This window comes from Muntiacus reevesi, chromosome 9 (genome assembly GCF_963930625.1).
Source record: "Muntiacus reevesi chromosome 9, mMunRee1.1, whole genome shotgun sequence".
Lineage (NCBI taxonomy): Eukaryota > Metazoa > Chordata > Mammalia > Artiodactyla > Cervidae > Muntiacus > Muntiacus reevesi.
In genome coordinates, this window is record NC_089257.1 from 66,451,388 (window position 1) to 66,468,745 (window position 17,358).

A 17,358-nucleotide genomic window follows, 5' to 3' on the forward strand; every position below is an offset into this window, starting at 1 on the left:
AATTCTTTAACTTTAATTATCAACATTTAGAGTAAGGTGTTTCTGCATTTCCTGCCTCCAATAATGATAAATGAGATTTCTTCATTCTCACTCCCTTGCCTTCTCTCCCATAAGCTTAGAGACTTTTATATATTCAATGTGTTTCAAACAATTGCAGTCTTTTTTTCAGTGTTCACATTCCCCATATTTGACCAGTAAGAACCCCCTTGAGTTTCTTTTCAGACCCCTAAATGGAAGGGGACCTCAGTTTTCATTCCACCATTTCTGTTTATAAAAAGAGTTAAGTATTACATGTGAAACTTTATCCATGCCTACTAAAAGCCTGAAAAATAAAAAACCACCAGGACAGAAGTGAATTCAGAATTACCTTCCAACATAAAAAGAAAAGTGTGTTATATTGAGAGTAGGGGTCTAGGGGGAAAATTGTTAAGAAATTTCCAACATTGCAGGGATGGAAAAGTATTAGATGTAAGTAAATAAAAAAGCAACCACAAATAGCCTCAGGACCATTTTCAGATTGCAGATGAAATTTTGATGCAGTTTTTCTTAAGCTACATTTTTCCATTTACATATCCCTGTCCACCAAAAGGGAGCAGAGAGACAGAGAGAAACAGAGAGAGCATAAAGGGAGGGAGGGAAGAAATGGGGAAGGAGAAAGAGAAACAGAGGCAGACTAGTTTGGTTCTTCCAAAAGCTTTTAGATGTGAGTAAAATTGCCACAAGTCCATCCATCAGCTGTGCCCCATCTGCAGGTCCCACCTCTGCAAGTTAGTTTGTCTTTACTTTATTCCTTGTCTGACTCTTAATTCCTTTGTTTTGAAAAGGCCTTTGACTTTTTTTTAATGTTTTTTCTACCAATGACCTCAGCAAGGATTATTTCTTCTATCTGTATGGATAAAAATTTGAAGGATTATGACACATTCCCCAGAATATTGTCTACCATTTTGCTAGTGGAGCAAGGCAATTGTACCAAGCCAAAGGGATTCAAAGGACTTCCTGGTGACTCAGTCAGAAAAGAATCCACCTGCAATGCCAGAGACCCAGGTTTGACCCCTGGATCAGGAAGATATCCTGGAGAAGGGAATGGCAACCGACTTCAGTGTTCAGTGTTCAGTGTTCTGGAGAATCCCATAGACAGAGGAGGGATTTGAAGGAGCCTGGAAGGCTACAGTCCATGGGGTCACAAGAGTCAGACTAAACCACAACAGCCCGAAAGTGATTCAAGACACAGGATATTTTAATGTTGATGGTTGTTACACAATGTACAGCTCAACTCAAAAGCAAGAAAGCCAAAAATTTAAGCCCAATCTAAATCCAGCTACTTAATTTGAAACCAAAGATTAGTTGAAGGATTTAACAGCAAGTTGTCCATAATAAAGTTGATACTAGTAAAACATTTGGACTACAGGTCAGGAATGAGATCATGTCCAGGGGTGGGGCAAGGGCTGGCCATCATAGGAGAAGATTCATTTTTCACGTTGCATGCATGCTAAGTCGCCTCAGTCATGTCCAACTCTGTTCAACCGTATGGAAAAAAAATAGAGGCTAAAAGGTGAATGCTACCCATACCACCGCTTCCACAAAGCATCAAAATGACCAAATCATATTAGCTACAGAAAAACATTCAATTTCTTAACTGTTATCTCCCGTATATCTTATCCAAGGTATAAAATCTAAGAATTAAGCATAGTGACATAGATGAGATAGGAGCGGACATTTCTGTGAGGCAGAGAACATTTCAGAGGCAAGAGGGAACAACAGTACTTAACATCTTTTGCTGCTGTAATTTAGACTTGTTTTGATTTCATTGCAACATTTGCTTCTTTAATCTGATGAGCATGGGAGACCTAAAGAAGAGAAATACTTGGCTATGATGAGTTTAGTTTATTAAAACCAAGCATCTTATGAATGGAGAGAGTAGCATGGAAGCATATACACTACCACATGTAAAACAGATAGCAAGTGGGAACTCAAGGGGCTCAAACCGAGGCTCTGTGACAACCTAGAGGGGTGGAATGGAGTGGGAGGGAGATTCAAGAGGGAGGGGATCTATGTATACCTATGGCTGATGCATGATTTGTTTTTTTTTTAACTTGGGAAAACTTTTTATTTTTATTTTTATTTGTGTGTGTGTGTGTATCTGGTATGGTTCTTTTTTTTTTTAATGCATGTTTTGATGTATGGCAGAAACCAGCGCAATATTGTAAAGCAATTATCCTTCAATTAAAAATAAGTCAATTAAAAAATAAAACATTATACAAGTATAAAAAATTTTTAAAAATAAAATTAAGCGTCTTGCCATATTAGAGTGGTACTATTGTATTTTGTCTTCCTTTCCTTGAAATGTTACACCAACTAATATCTTAAAACAAGAGCATGAGGCAGAGTGGGTATCAGTGAGTGTTAGTTGTTAACATTGACTTTGATGAAAAATATAATAGGTATTAATGATAAATAAAAATAACAAATTAAAAATATTGTTGCATACTTACAATCCAGTCCTGAGCTAGGCAGAGAGGGCAGCAGAGAAAATGGAGGAGAGAAAAGGAAGCCTGCACCCTGCCTGCCATGGGGCCAGCGGAGAAAAAGTGGGAAGGGGGGGTCCTAAGCACTGTGTGGTTTGTTTGCTTCTACCTGACCTCACGCTTCCCAGATCCTTCTTGAGATAATGATGTAGCATTATTTCAAATTTATACATGAAAAACCAAGATCATTGACATTAAGTGCTGCATTCAATATGCTAGCAAATTTGGAAAATCCAGCAGTGGCCCCAGGACTGGAAAAGGTCAGTTTTCATTCCAGTCCCAAAGAAGGGTAATGTCAAAGAATGTTCAAACTACTGAAGAATTGCACTCATTTCACATGCTAACAAGGAAATGCTCAAAATTCTTGAAGCTAGGCTTCAACAGTATGTGAACCAAGAACTTCTGAATGTATAAGCTGGTATTGGAAGAGGCAGAGGAACCAGAGATCAAATTGCCAACATCTGTTGGATCATAGAAAAAGCAAGGGAATTCCAGAAAAAATATCTATGTCTGCTTCACTGATTATGCTAAAGCCTTTGACTGTTTGGATCACAACAAACTGGGGAAATTTTTAAAGAGATGGGAATATCAAACATGGAACAATGGACTGATTCCAAATTGGGAAAGGAGTACATCAAGGCTATACATTGTCACTCTGCTTGTTTCACTTATATTACTTATTTCACTTATTTTGCAGAGTACATCATGTGAAATGCCAGGCTGGAGGAAGTTCAAGCTGGAATCGAGATTGCTGGAATATATATCTATAACTTCAGATATGCAGATGACACTACCCTAATGGCATAAAGTGAAGAGGAACTAAAGAGCTTCTTGATGAAGGTGAAAGAGGAGAGTGAAAAAGTTGGCTTAAAACTCAACATTCAAAAAACTAATCATGGCATCTGGTCCCATTACTTTCTGGCAAATAGATGGGGAAAAAATGGAAACAGTGACAAGTTTTATTTTCTTGAAGTTCAAAATCACTTGTGGACAATGGCTGCAGTGCTGAAATTAAAAGACACTTGCTCCTTGAAAGAAAAGTTATGATAAACCTAAACAGTATATTGAAAAGCAGAGACATCACTTTGCCAACAAAGGTCCATATAGTCAAAGCTATGGTTTTTCCAGTAGTCATGTACAGGTGTGAGAGTTGGACCATAAAGAAGGCTGAGCACTGAAGAATTTGTGCTTTGGAAATGTGGTGCTGGAGAAGACTCTTGAGAGTCCCTTGAACAGAAAGGAGATCAGACCAGTCAATCCTAAAGGAAATCAACCCTAAATATTTATTGGAAGAACTGTTGCTGAACCTGAAGCTCCAATACTTCGGCCATATGATGTAAAGAGTCAGCTCATTAGAAAAGACCCAGATGCTGGGAAAGATTGAGGGCAGGAGGAGAAGGGGGTGATGGTGGATGAGATGGTGGGATGGCATCATAGACTCAACAGACATGAGTTTGAGCCAGCTCTGTGGGATAGTGAAGGACAGGGAAGCCTGCAGTCCGTGGAGTTGCAGAGAGTCAGACACGACTGAGTGACTGTACAACAGCAACATCCTAAGAAGTAATGATTTAATTTGAATTTAAAAATATTTAACCAGAGAATGATTCTCTTTCCACTACGCCAGCTGCCTCACATGTCTCAGGATTGGGCAGTGGTTGCAGGAGTTAACTCCTACCATCTAGCAAGATCTGATTGTGTGCATTGCCCCCCAATTTTGTGTTCAGTAACATCATCATTACAGCTTGAAACTGTTGGCAGCTTGCAATCAGCTGTGGAGGGGAGTATTTACACCACAGAAATTGGCAGACGCTACAAATCAGGACTTCTTGGTTCAGTTGCTGGTTGTTGAACACTTACCTGGACACAAATGGGACTGGGTGAACCAAGGACAGGTACATGAATTCAGTCAGAAACAACTCTTAGATGGTCTTCATGATGCAGCCAGAAAGAGTCCAATTAAGAGGACAGCCAAACAGGAAGTTACCAGGTATACAAGTCTAAAAGGACTCTAGGCCAAATAGCAAATTTTTCTGTAAAAGGCCAGAAGGTAACTATCTTAGGTTTGCTGGTCACATATTCTTCTTTGTTTTATTTTTACAAACCTAAAAAGGTGAAAGCCATACTTAGGCCCCATCCCCCAGGCTATATAAAGGCAGGCTGCAGTCTGGGTTTGGCTGGTAGCCATTCATTTGTTGACTCCTAAACTAGCAGCAGATCTGCAGAAAGGCAGAACCTATTTATTTATTTCCATTCTCCTTAGAGAAAGTGCACTTTGCAAGTGGAATGAATACTTTCATCAACTGCTTCAAGTATGGAATACTGAAACACCACCTGCCTCCTCCCTACAGTGTATAGCCAAGTGACAATGGCCTGATACCAAATAACTTTCTGAGTAGGGCAGGTCTTTTCAATCACAGAGCTCTCATTTGGCTTAGTGGGATATGCAACTTGGGGATCAGAGCTGAATTACTCAAGACAATATAAGCAGCACTGATCATTCACTGCTTTGCCCTTGGCTTGCATCTCAATATATGCTGGCCAAATCCTTAAAAAGAGCCACACACTTATTCCTCTGCCCAGGTCATACTTGGCAGGAAGGACATATTGTGTAATACATCCAAGACTCAGATAATGGAGACAAAGAGATAAATAGAAGAGACAAGATACATACCCACCTGTATTTCAGAGCATCTTTATTTCATCCCTCATCATGCCTCCCCTATTCCTAGGGTGACTTCTATGCCGTAAATGGAGTGACCTTCCATGAGCACTGGAATTCCGTTTTTCATGAAATTGAGTAGAAGTGCAGATGTAGACACTGAGCTTTATTGGATCCAGAGCAGGTGAGGATAGAGACAGCTAGCTGGTAACCAGGTCCCGTGAAGGCTGCTTTTCCGTGTCCTACCTGCTGATGAAACTTCCACAAGGATTATGAGTTACCTGTCTTGGAGCTGCTTCCCATAGTATCCTGTGGTGAGGACTCAGCCATGTGAGAGGTTTAGATGAGAACTGAGAAGGGATATAAACAGGGCAAATGGACAAGTGTAAGCTGCTTGACCTCAGGAAATAGAGAAAGAATACTGTAGAATATGATTCCTAAATTGATCTTATTGCAGGATGCCAGGATGGGTATGCTAGAGTTACACTGGAAGACCATTTAAAATAGAGATTTCTGAGCATCACACAAGGAAGGTCTTATTTGGCTGGCCAGAAGTTGGACGTGTCAATCAATGTCTTTCATAAGCTTCAGAGGTAGTTGTGGTACCCAGGCCCATGGAGGAGCTGACTTTGAAAACACTCCTGCAGACCCAGAGAATGGACTTGTGGAAATAGCGGGGGGAGGAGAGGGAGTGAGGAACCGAGAGTCACATGGAAATGTACACCTTACCACGTGTAAATAAGACAGTCAGCGGGAATGTGCTGTATGATGCAGGGAGCCCAGACTGGTTGGCGTTGTTCAGTTGCTCAGTCGTGTCCGACTCTTTCAAACCCTGTAGACTATAGCACGCCAGGCTTCCCTGTCCTTCACTATCTCAGAGTTTGCTCAGACTCATGTCCATTGAATCGGTGATGCCATTCAACCATCTCATCCTCTGTTGTCTGTTTCTCCTTTTGTCCTCAATCTTTTCCAGCATCAGGGTCTTTTCTAATGAGTCAGCTCTTTGCATCAGGTGGCCAAAGTACTGGCGTTTCAGTTTCAGCATCAGTTCTTCCAATAAATATTCAGGGTTGATTTCCTTTAGGATTGACTGGTTTGATGTCCTTGCTGTCCAAGGGATTCTCAGGAGTCTTCTCCAGCACCACAATTTGAAAGCATCAGTTCTTCGGCACTCAGTGTTCTTATGGTCCAACTCTCATATCCGCACATGACTACTGAAAAAAAAAAAACCATAGCTATGACTAGACAGACCTTTGCTGGCAAAGTGATGTCTCTGCTTTTTAATATGCTGTCTAGGTTTGTTATAGCTTTTCTTCCAAGGAGCAAGCATCTTTTAATTGCAAGGCTATAGTCAGTGTCTGCAATGATTTTGGAGCCCAAGAAAATAAAATCTGTCACTGTTTTCATTTTTGCCCCATCTATTTGCCGTGAAGTGAAGGGACCAGAAGCCATGATATTAGTTTTTTGAATGTTGAGTTTTAAGCCAGCTTTGTCACTCTTCTCTTTCACTTTCATCAAGAGGCTCTTTAGTTCCTCATCACTTTCTGCCATTAGGGTGCTGTCATCTGCATATCTGAGGTTGTTGATATTTCCTCCAGCAATCTTGATTCCAGCTTGATTTCATCCAGCCTGGCATTTTGCATGATGTACTCTGCATATAAGTGAAGTAAGCAGGGTGATGATATACAGCCTTGATGTACTCCTTTCCCAGTTTGGAACCAATTCACTGTTCCATGTCTGGTTCTAACTGTTGCTTCTTGACCTGCATACAGAAGGTCTGGTGTTCCCATTTCTTTAAGACTTTCCCACAGTTTGTTGTGATCCACACAGTCAAAGGCTTTAGCATACTCAATGAAGCAGAAGTAGATGCTGTTTCTGGAATTTTCTTGCTTTTTCTATCATCCAACAGATGTTGGCAATTTGATCTCTGGTTCCTCTGCCTCTTTTTGCTGCAATTTGTACATCTAGAAGTTCTTGGCTCACATATTGTTGAAGCCTAGCTTAAAAGATTTTGAATATTACCCTGCTAACATGTGAAATGAGTTCAATTGTGTGGTAGTTTGAACATTCTTTGGCATTGCTCTTCTTTGGGATTGGAATGGAAACTGACACTTTCCAGTCCTGCGGCCTGGAAAACTAGTACTCTGTGACAACCTAAAGGAATGGGATGGGGTTGGAGGTGGGATGGAGGTTTAGGAGGGAGAAGACATATGTATACCTATGACTGATTCATGTTGATGTGTTGCAGAAGCCAACACAATACTGCAAAGCAGTCATCCTCTGATTAAAAATAAATAAATTTTAAAATTTGTTTTTTTAGAAAAGAAAATATGCTTTTAGAAGAAAGCACTAATCCTCAGAATGTGGACTACAGTAGTTTATCAAGGGGTCAGGAAGTATTTGGGTAGTTCTCAAAGAAAAACATGTAAATATTTTGTACTTATATTTCATAGAGTTGAAATGTATTTCATCCTACCCCTTCTTAGGTTAGTTTGATGTTGATTTCTATCACCTGCCAAAAAAAGTCTCATCTAATACGGAGGACTAAAGCCATCAAAGATTTTATGTAATTGTCAGAGAAAGCACAGTAACCACTCTGCTAAAGCAATCTAATTTTTTTCAGAGCAGGAACAACAGATTTCCTTCTAGTACAAACTTGATGAATTCTATCAGTAAAGTCAAAAGAAAGATTAGAATTACTAAGGTATCATTCAGCATTGCACTCCTGATAATGAAAAAAGGTACATGTCAAACCACAAAGTCAACCACAAGTTAATGACAAATATGGTTACTGCTAAATCAGAAGGAACTGTTGGTAAAATTCCTTTATCAAATGATACTGTTGTGCAAACACAGCGTCAATAACATAGAATGTGAATTGAAAGGTGTGGTGCTAGATTGCATTTTGCTTTACAGTAGGTTGACGTGATTGATATGTAGGCTATAAATAAGTTCTTGGCATCTGTGCAGCGTTTATAAGAAGCTGAAGCACTTGATTCTTTGCTTCTGGTTGTCATTGAAAACTTATGCTGTAGGGGAAGAATTTTCATATAAGTTACTTTGTGTGCTGTGGTGTAGAATGGAAAGAAGCATTGGGATTACTCCCATTAGGACAGCAATTGTGTGTGCAGCAAGACTGATACCTGAAGCCAGTTCACATGCTGCTTACTAACAGAGAACAGTTAGGGTTTTGTTTTTTTTTTTTAAACAACAATATGCCTCCTAATGTTGACTCATTATGAAAGAAAATTAAAAATTCAAGACACTAACAGCTACTGTGCAACTGAGGCTGTTTCATTTTAACATGTTGAGCAAAGAAATGAACTGCTTTGGATTTCAACACTGATGTTTATTTGCTATAAAATGGAATGAACACACATCATGTAAAAAACACATAATATTAAATCTACCACCTTAACTATTTTAAATGCTCATTTCAGTAGCACTAAGTATACTCACATTGCTGTCCAACAGGTCTCTAGAACTTTTGTCTTGCAACATCAAAACTCTACACCTAGGAAATACTTGTTCCCTTTCCCCCACATTGATAACCATGTTTGTATTTCTTGTTTCTATGATTTTAACTACTTCATTTTACTTTACTTCATATTAGAGGAATCATAACACTGTCCTTTTGTGACTGACTTATTTTGCTTAGTGTAATTTCCTTGAGGTTCATTCATGTTATAACGTGACAGGATTTCCTTTTCTCCCTGAGACTTCCATTATGTTCCATTTAATGTATATACCACATTTTCTTCATTTATACATTCATTTTTCAGAGGGCACTTGGGTTGTTTCCATATCTTGGTTGTTGTGAATCATGCTGCAATGAACATGGGAGTGCACATAAATCTTTGAGATTCTGATTTTAGTTCTTCTGGATATACCCAGAAGCAGAATCAGTGGGTTATATGGTAATTCGATTTTTAACTTTTTGAGTAACCTCCATACTTTTTCCCACAATAACTGCACCATTTTACATTCCCACTAACAGTGCACAAGAGTTCCAACTTCTCTACATCCTCACCAACATTGTTTTGATCGTGGCCCTTCTGATAGGCATGAAGTGATGTCTTATTTTGGTTTTGATTTACTTTTCCCTAATGATCAGTGATGATGAACATCTTTTCATGTGCTTATTGTCCATTTGTATATGTTCTTTGGAGAAAATCTAATCGATTCCTTTGCTCTGTTTTTTCCTCTGCTGCATGTCACTAGCTGGTGACTATGCCACAGCCAGTGAATAAGGTCAGCAGTTACTCTTCACAATAAAGGACTCTAGCACAATAAATCAGTAGCTGATACTCACGTGGCTCAGATGGTAAAGAATCTATCTGCGATGCAGGAGACCTGGGTTTGATCTCTGGGTCAGGAAAATCCCCTGGAGAAGGAAACTGCTACCCACTCCAGCATTCTTGCCTTGAGAATTCCCCTAGAATTGACTCTAGCCTCAATCCTTTGTCCATTTTCTCAATCAGATTGTTACGTTATTGTTGTTGAGTTGTAGTTTTTTCTTATATATTGTGAATATTAAGCTTTACCAGATGTACAATTTACAATTATTTTATCCCATTCTGTAGGCTGTCTTTTCATGCATTTTTTTCCTTTGACATGCGTAAGTTTTTGAGTTCATGGTATAGTCCCATTTGTGGTTATTTTGTTAGTTGCACTTTTGGTGTCATATCAAAGAAATCGTTGACAAATCTATTGTCTTAAAGACTTTCCCTTATGTTTTCTTCTAGAAGTTTAGCAGTTTTAGGTCTTTTGTTTAGGTGTTTAATAAATTTTGAGTCAATTTTTATATACAGTATAAGGTAAGGCTCCAACTTTACTGTGTTGTATGTGCATACCCAGTTTTCCTGACACCATTTGTTGAAAAGACTGTTCTTTCCCCATTGATTAGGCTTAGCACCCTTGTTAAAAAATCATTTGACCATATATGCAAGGGGTTATTTCTATACTCACTATCCTGTTCCATTGGCCTATATATCTATCTTTATGCCTGTACTATATCACATTAATTGGGCTTCCTAGGTGGTTCAGTGATAAAGAATCCACCTGCCAATGCAGGAAACGTAGGAGATGTAGGAAACGTGGGTTCAATCCCTGGGTAGTGAAGATCCCCTGGAGAAGGAGATGGCAACCCATTCCAGTATTCTTGCCTGGAAAATCCCATGGGCAGAGAAACCTGGCATGCGACAGTCCATGAGGTTGCAAAGAGTTAGAGACAGCTGCATGACCAAACAACAAGAACACTGCCTTAATTACCGTTACTTGGTAGTATCATTTTGAAATCAGGAAGTTTGAGTCTTCCAACTTTGTTCTTCTTCAAGATTGCTTTGGATATTCAGGTTCCCTTGAGAGTTCATATGAACTTTAGAATTTTTTTCTATTTTCACAAAAAAAATACCATTGGAATTTTTGTAAGTATTGCATTGGGTCTATAGATTGCTTTATTTGGTACGTATGAACATTCTGATAATATGAAGTCTTCCAGTCTACAAGTATGTGAAAGTCTTTCCATTTATTTGTAACCTCTTTGATTTTAAAAGTATTTTGTATCATTTAGTGTACAAGTCTATAATCTACTTCATTAAGTTTATTCCAAAATATATTATCTTTCTTGAGGCACAGTAAATGGGACGGCCTTCTTAATTTCTTTCTCAGGTTGGTCATTGTAAGTGTTTAAAAATGTAACTGAATTTTTTTAAATCAAAGAACAGTTGATGTACAATACTGTGTAAGTTTGAGGTGTGCGGCATGGTGATTCAGCTATCTTTTCCTGATTATACTCCCTGTAGTTTATTACGAGATGTAGAATGTAATTCTTTGGGCTATACAATAAAGCCTTGTTGCCTGCTATCTATGTATAGTGGTTTTATCTGTCAACCCCGCACTCCTGATTTTTCCCTTCTTCTCTTCCTCCCGCCCCCCTTCGGTAACCATAAGCTTGTTTTCTGCCTGTTTCTGTTTTGTACACAAATTCATTTGTATTATTTTTTAGATTCCACAAATAAGTGAAATCACACAGTATTTGTCTTTCTCTGCCTGACTTACTTCACTAAGTATGGTATTCTCTGTGTTTATCAAGGCTATTGTGAATGGCATTATTCCATTCCTTTTTTACTGCTGAGTAATAGTCCATTGTATATGTACCACATCTTCTTAATTCAATTATCTGTTGTTTCCATGTCTCGACAACTATAAATAATGTGGTTATAAACTTTGTGATGCATGTATCTTTTTAAATTAGAAGCTTTTTTCCCTGAGTATATATCTAGGAGTGGGGTTGCCAGATCATATAGTAGGTCTGTTTTTAGTTTTTTAAGGAACGTCTATACTGTTTTCCATAGTAACTGCACCAATTTTCATACCTATCAGCAGTATACAAAGGTTTCCATTTCTCCACACCCACTACAGCATTTATTATATGCAGATTTCTTTAATTATAACCATTCTGACCATTGTGAGGTGACACCTCATTGTGTTTTTTATCTTAAAATGCCACTGATTTTTAAACATTGATTTTGTTTTCTGCAAATTTGCTGAATTTATTAGTTTGAACAGGTGTTTTTGTAACATGTTTAGGATTTTCTAAATATAAGATCATGTCATCTGGAAACAAATAATTTTATTTCTTCTTTTCCAATTTCCATGCCTTTTATTTACTTTTCTTATCTAATTGCTTTGGCTAGAATATCCAGTACTATGTTGAATCTTTGCCTTGTTCCTGATTCTAGAAGTTAAGTTTTTAGTCTTTCTATGTTGAATAAAATGTTAGCTGTGGGCTTTTCAAATGGAAGTAAATATTGGACTGTCAGCACAGTGCCACTAACCACATGTAGCCACTGAACACAAAATGTGATTAGTGCAACCAAGTAAATGATTTTTAACTTAATTTAATTTTAATTTAAACAGTGACATGTGACTAACAGCTATAATACTTACAGTGCAGCTTTAGAACAAGTGAACAGACCCTTATTATTCACATTTAAATTAGAGGATTGCCTTTGTTGAAGTGAGAGATGGGGTAGAACACATGTTGTAGGATGACACAGACACAGTTCAGTGCAATCCGAGAAGAGTAACCATAATAAAAGTGGAAACTCTAGCATCTCAGAATTAGGTTAAAGGGACTTAAGATAACTTTGATAGGACAATGATAACTCATATAAACATTTAAGAGTGTAATGATTGGGAGAACAAATAGATTTATGTTGAAAGCTTCCAATGTGAAGATTTAGAACCAAAGGAAAAGACTTCTAATATGTGTTTTCTTATTTAGAGAAGCTGATCCTAAGCTGTATGGATTGACATTCATACTGATGTTACAGCACTATAATTTCACTTCCTCTCCCTAGGAAACATAGTCCAAAAAAGAAATCACCCTGGAGTAACAACATTTCTACTCTTGTAACCTCAAGTGGTCTTCATAGAACAGTTCAATTCCAGTTCCTTCAGCATTACTGGTTGGGGCATATACTTGGTTTACTGTAATATTGAATGGTTTGCCTTAGAAATGAACAGAGATCATTTTGTCATTTTTGAGACTGCACCCGAGTACTGCATTTCATACTCTTTTGTTGATTATGAGGGCTACTCCATTTCTTATAGGGGATTCTTGCCCACAAGAGTAGATATAATAGTCATGTGAATTAAATTCACCCATTCCAGCCCATTTTAATTCACTGATTCCTAAAATGTCAGTGTTCACTCTTGCCATCTCCTGTTTGACCACTTCTAATTTACCTTGATTCATGGACCTAAATTCTAGGTTCCCATGCAATATTGCTCTTTACAGCATTGGACTTTACTACCATCACCTGTCACATCCACACCTGGGTGTTGTTTTTGCTTTAGCTCCATCTCTTCATTCCTTCTGGAGTTATTTCTCCAATATTTTCCAGTAGCATACTGGGCACCTACCAGCCTGGGGAGTTCATCTTTCAGTGTCCTATCTTTTTGATTTTTCATACTGTTCATGGGGTTCTCAAGGCAAGACTACTGAAGTGTTTTGCCATTCCCTTCTTCAGTGGACCATGTTTTGTCAGAACTCTCCACCATGACCCGTCCAACTTGGGTGGCCCTACATGGCATGGTTCATAGTTTCATTGAGCTAGACAAGGCTGTGGTCCATGTGATCAGTTTGGTTAGTTTTCTGTGATTGTGGTTTTCATTCTGTCTGCCCTCTGAAGGATAAGGATAAGAGGCTTATGGAAGCTTCCTGGTGGGAGAGACTGACTGTGGGGGAAACTGGGTCTTGTTCTGATGGACAGGGCCATGCTCAGTAACTCTTTAATCCAACTTTCTGTTGATGGGCAGGGCTGTGTTCCCTCCCTGCTGTTTGACCTGAGACCAAACTACGATGGAGGCAATGAAGAAAATGGTGACCTCCTGCAAAAGGTCCCATGCACGCACTGCCATATTCAGTGCCCTCAACCCTGCAGCAGGCCACCACCGGCCCATTCCTCTGCTAAAGACTCCTGGAAACTCACAAGCAAGTCTAGGTCAGTCTCTTGTGGGGTCACTGCTCCTTTCTCCTGGGTCCTGGTGAACACAAGGTTTTGTTTGTGCCCTCCAAGAATCTGTTTCCCCAGTCCTGTGTAAATTCTGTAATCAAATCCCACTGGACTTCAAAGTCAAATACCCAGGGGGTTCTCAGTCCCTTTGCCAAATCCCAAGGTTGGGAAATCTGTTGTGGGGCCTAGAAATTTCTTAACAGTGCAATAATTTCTTTGGTATAATTGTTCTGCAGGTTGTGGGTCATCTGCTCTGCGGCTCTGTGGTGGGGTTAATGGCAACCTCCAAGAGGTCTTATGCCACAGGCTGTGTGACCAGGTAGCTGCACCCAGAGCCCCTGTTCCTGCAGCAGGCCACTGCTGACCCGTACCTCCACAGGAGACTCAAACACAGGTCTGGCTCAGTCTTCTGTGAATGATGTCCTTTTCATCATGGGGGAATGGAATGCAAAAGTAGGAAGTCAAGAGATACCTGGAATAACAGGTAAATTTGGCCTTGGAGTACAAAATGAAGCAAGGCAAAGACTAACAGAGTTTTGCTAAAAGAGAGCACACTGGTCATAAGAACACCCTCATCCAACAACACAAGAGAAGACTCTACACATGGACATCACCAGATGGTCAATACCAAAATCAGATTGACTATATTCTTTGCAGCCAAAGATAGAGAAGTTCTATACAGTCAGCAAGAACAAGACTAGGAGCTGACTGTGGCTCAGATCGTGAACTCCTTATTGCCAAATTCAGACTTAAATTGAACAAAGTAGGGAAAAGCACTAGGCCATTCAGGTATGACCTAAATCAAATCCCTTATGATTATACAGTGGAAGTAACAAATAGACTCAAGGGACTAGATCTGATAGACAGAGTGACTGAAAAACTATGGACAGAGGTTCATGACATTGTACAGGAGGCAGGGATCAAGACCATCCCCAAGAAAAAGAAATGCAAAAAGACAAAATGGTTGTCTGACAAGGACTTACAAATAGCTGAGAAAAGAAGAGATGCTAACTACAAAGAAGAAAAGGAAAGATATGCCCATTTGAATGCAGATTTCCAAAGAATAGCAAGGAGAGATAAGAAGGCCTTCCTCAGTGACCAATGAAAGAAATAGAGGAAGACAATAGAATGGGAAAGACTAGAGATCTATTCAAGAAAATTAGAGATACCAAGGCAACGCTTCATGCAAAGATGGGCACAATAAAGGACAGAAATGGCATGGACCTAATAGAAGCAGAGGATATTAAGAAGAGGTTGCAAGAATACACAGAAGAACTTTACAAAAAAGATCTTCACAACCCAGATAATCACAATGGTGTGATCACTAACCTAGAGCCAGACATCCTGGAATGTGAAGTCAAGTGGGCCTTAGGAAGCATCACTAAGAACAAAGCTAGTGGAAGCAATGAATTCCAGTTGAGCTATTTCAAATCCTAAAAGATGATGCTGTGAAAGTGCTGCACTCAATATGCCAGCAAATTTGGAAAACTCAGCAGTGGCCACAGGACTAGAAAAGGTCAGTTTTCACTCCAATCCCAAAGAAGGACAATGTTAAAGAATGTTAAAACTACCACGCGATTACATTCGTTTCACATGTTTGCAAAGAAATGCTCAAAATTCTCCAAGCTAGGCTTCAACAGTATGTGAAAAACTGTGAACTTCCAGATGTTCAAGCTGGATTTAGAAAAGGCAGAGGAACCAGAGGTCAGATTGCCAACTTCTGTTGGATCATCAAAAAAGCAAGGGAGTTCCAGAAAAACATCCACTTCTGCTTTGTTGATTACACCAAAGGCTTTGACTGTGTAGATCACAACAAACTGTGTGAAATTCTTGAAGAGATGGGAATACCAGACCATCTTACCTACTTCCTGAGACATTTGTATGCAGGTCAAGAAGCAACAGTTAGAACCGGACATGGGACAACAGACTGGTTCCAAATCAGGAAAGGAGTACGTCAAGGCTGTATATTGTCAATCTGCTTATTTAACTTCTATGCAGAGTGCATCATGCGAAATGCCAGGCTGGATGAAGTTCAAGCTGGAATCAAGATTGCTTGGAGAAATGTCAATAACCTCAGATATGCAGATGACATCACCCTTATGGCAGAAAGTGTAGAGGAACTAAAGAACTTCTTGATGAAAGTGAGAAAGGAGAGTGAAAAAGTTGGCTTAAAATTCAACATTAACCCAGAGGAATCGGGTGGAGAGGGAGGTGGGAGGGGGGATCAGGATGGGGAATACATATAAATCCATGGCTGATTCATGTCAATGTATGACAAAAACCACTACAATATTGTAAAGTAATTAGCCTCCAACTAATAAAAATAAATGAAAAAAAAAGCACTAAAATCAAGGCATCCGGTTCCATCACTCCACGACAAATAGATGGAGAAATAATGGAAACATTGACAGACTTTATTTTCTTGGGTTCCAAAATCACTGCAGATGTTGACTGCAGCCATGAAATTAAAAGATGCTTGCTCCTTGGAAGAAAAGCTATGACCAACCTAGACAGCATATTAAAGCAGAGACATTACTTTGCTGACAAAGGTCCATCTAGTCAAAGCTATGGGTTTTCCAGTAGTCATATATGGATGTGAGAGCTGGACCATAAGGAAAGCTGAGTGCTGAAAAATTGATGCTTTTGAACTGTGGTGCTGGAGAAGACTCTTGAGAGTCCCTTGGACTGCAAGGATCCAACCAGTCCATTCTAAAGAAAATCAGTCCTGAATGTTTATTATGCTGAAGCTGAAACTCCAATACTTTGGCCACCTGATGTGAAGGGCTGACGACTCATTGGAAAAGACCCAGATGCTGGGAAAGATTGAAGGCAGGAGGAGAAGGGGATGACAGAGGATGAGATGGTTGGATGGCATCACTGACTCTATGAACATGAGTTTGAGTGAACTCCGGGAGTTGGTGATGGACAGGGAGGCCTGCCATGCTGCAGTCCATAGGGTCACAGTCAGACACGATGAGTGACTGAACTGACTGAACCTCAAGCATATTAATAGAAAGGGAAGATACTTTTATTTTGAGAGGGCAATCTAGAGAAAAGCTTATAAAGTCATTTGAAGTCGTCTCAAGGAGATCTCATCTCATACTTTGAGGATCAGCAAGAGCTAGGTTTGTAGGGTCTGTACACTGACATAATAATACCAACTGGTTTCTCTCAATGAGTTTGCAGGTTTGGACTGTGATTCCTGATTCTTACTGAAATCTAGAGAACAACTGGCTAACAAATTTCAAATAATTATCTTAAGCACAAAGACTGCTATTACGATTACACTAAGTTGTCTTCTATATTTCACATTTTCTCTAAACTTCTCTAAACTTTAGTCATTTAGACTGCTCATTTCCAGGCCTTATATTTCCTACAATTAAACTATGAATGATGATCTTTTGCTGTTCTGTCATCACACTCAGCACTATAAACAATCCTTTAAATTTGGTTTCCTCTTCATAGCAGTATTACTCACAATATCCAAAAGATGGAAACAACCCAACTATCCCCATCAACAGATGCCTGGAAAGACAAAATGTGTATATACATAAAACAATGGAATTTTTTCATCTGCAAAAATGGAAGGAAATTCTGACACATGCTACAACATGGATGAAACTCAAAAGATATTGTACTAAATGAAATAAGC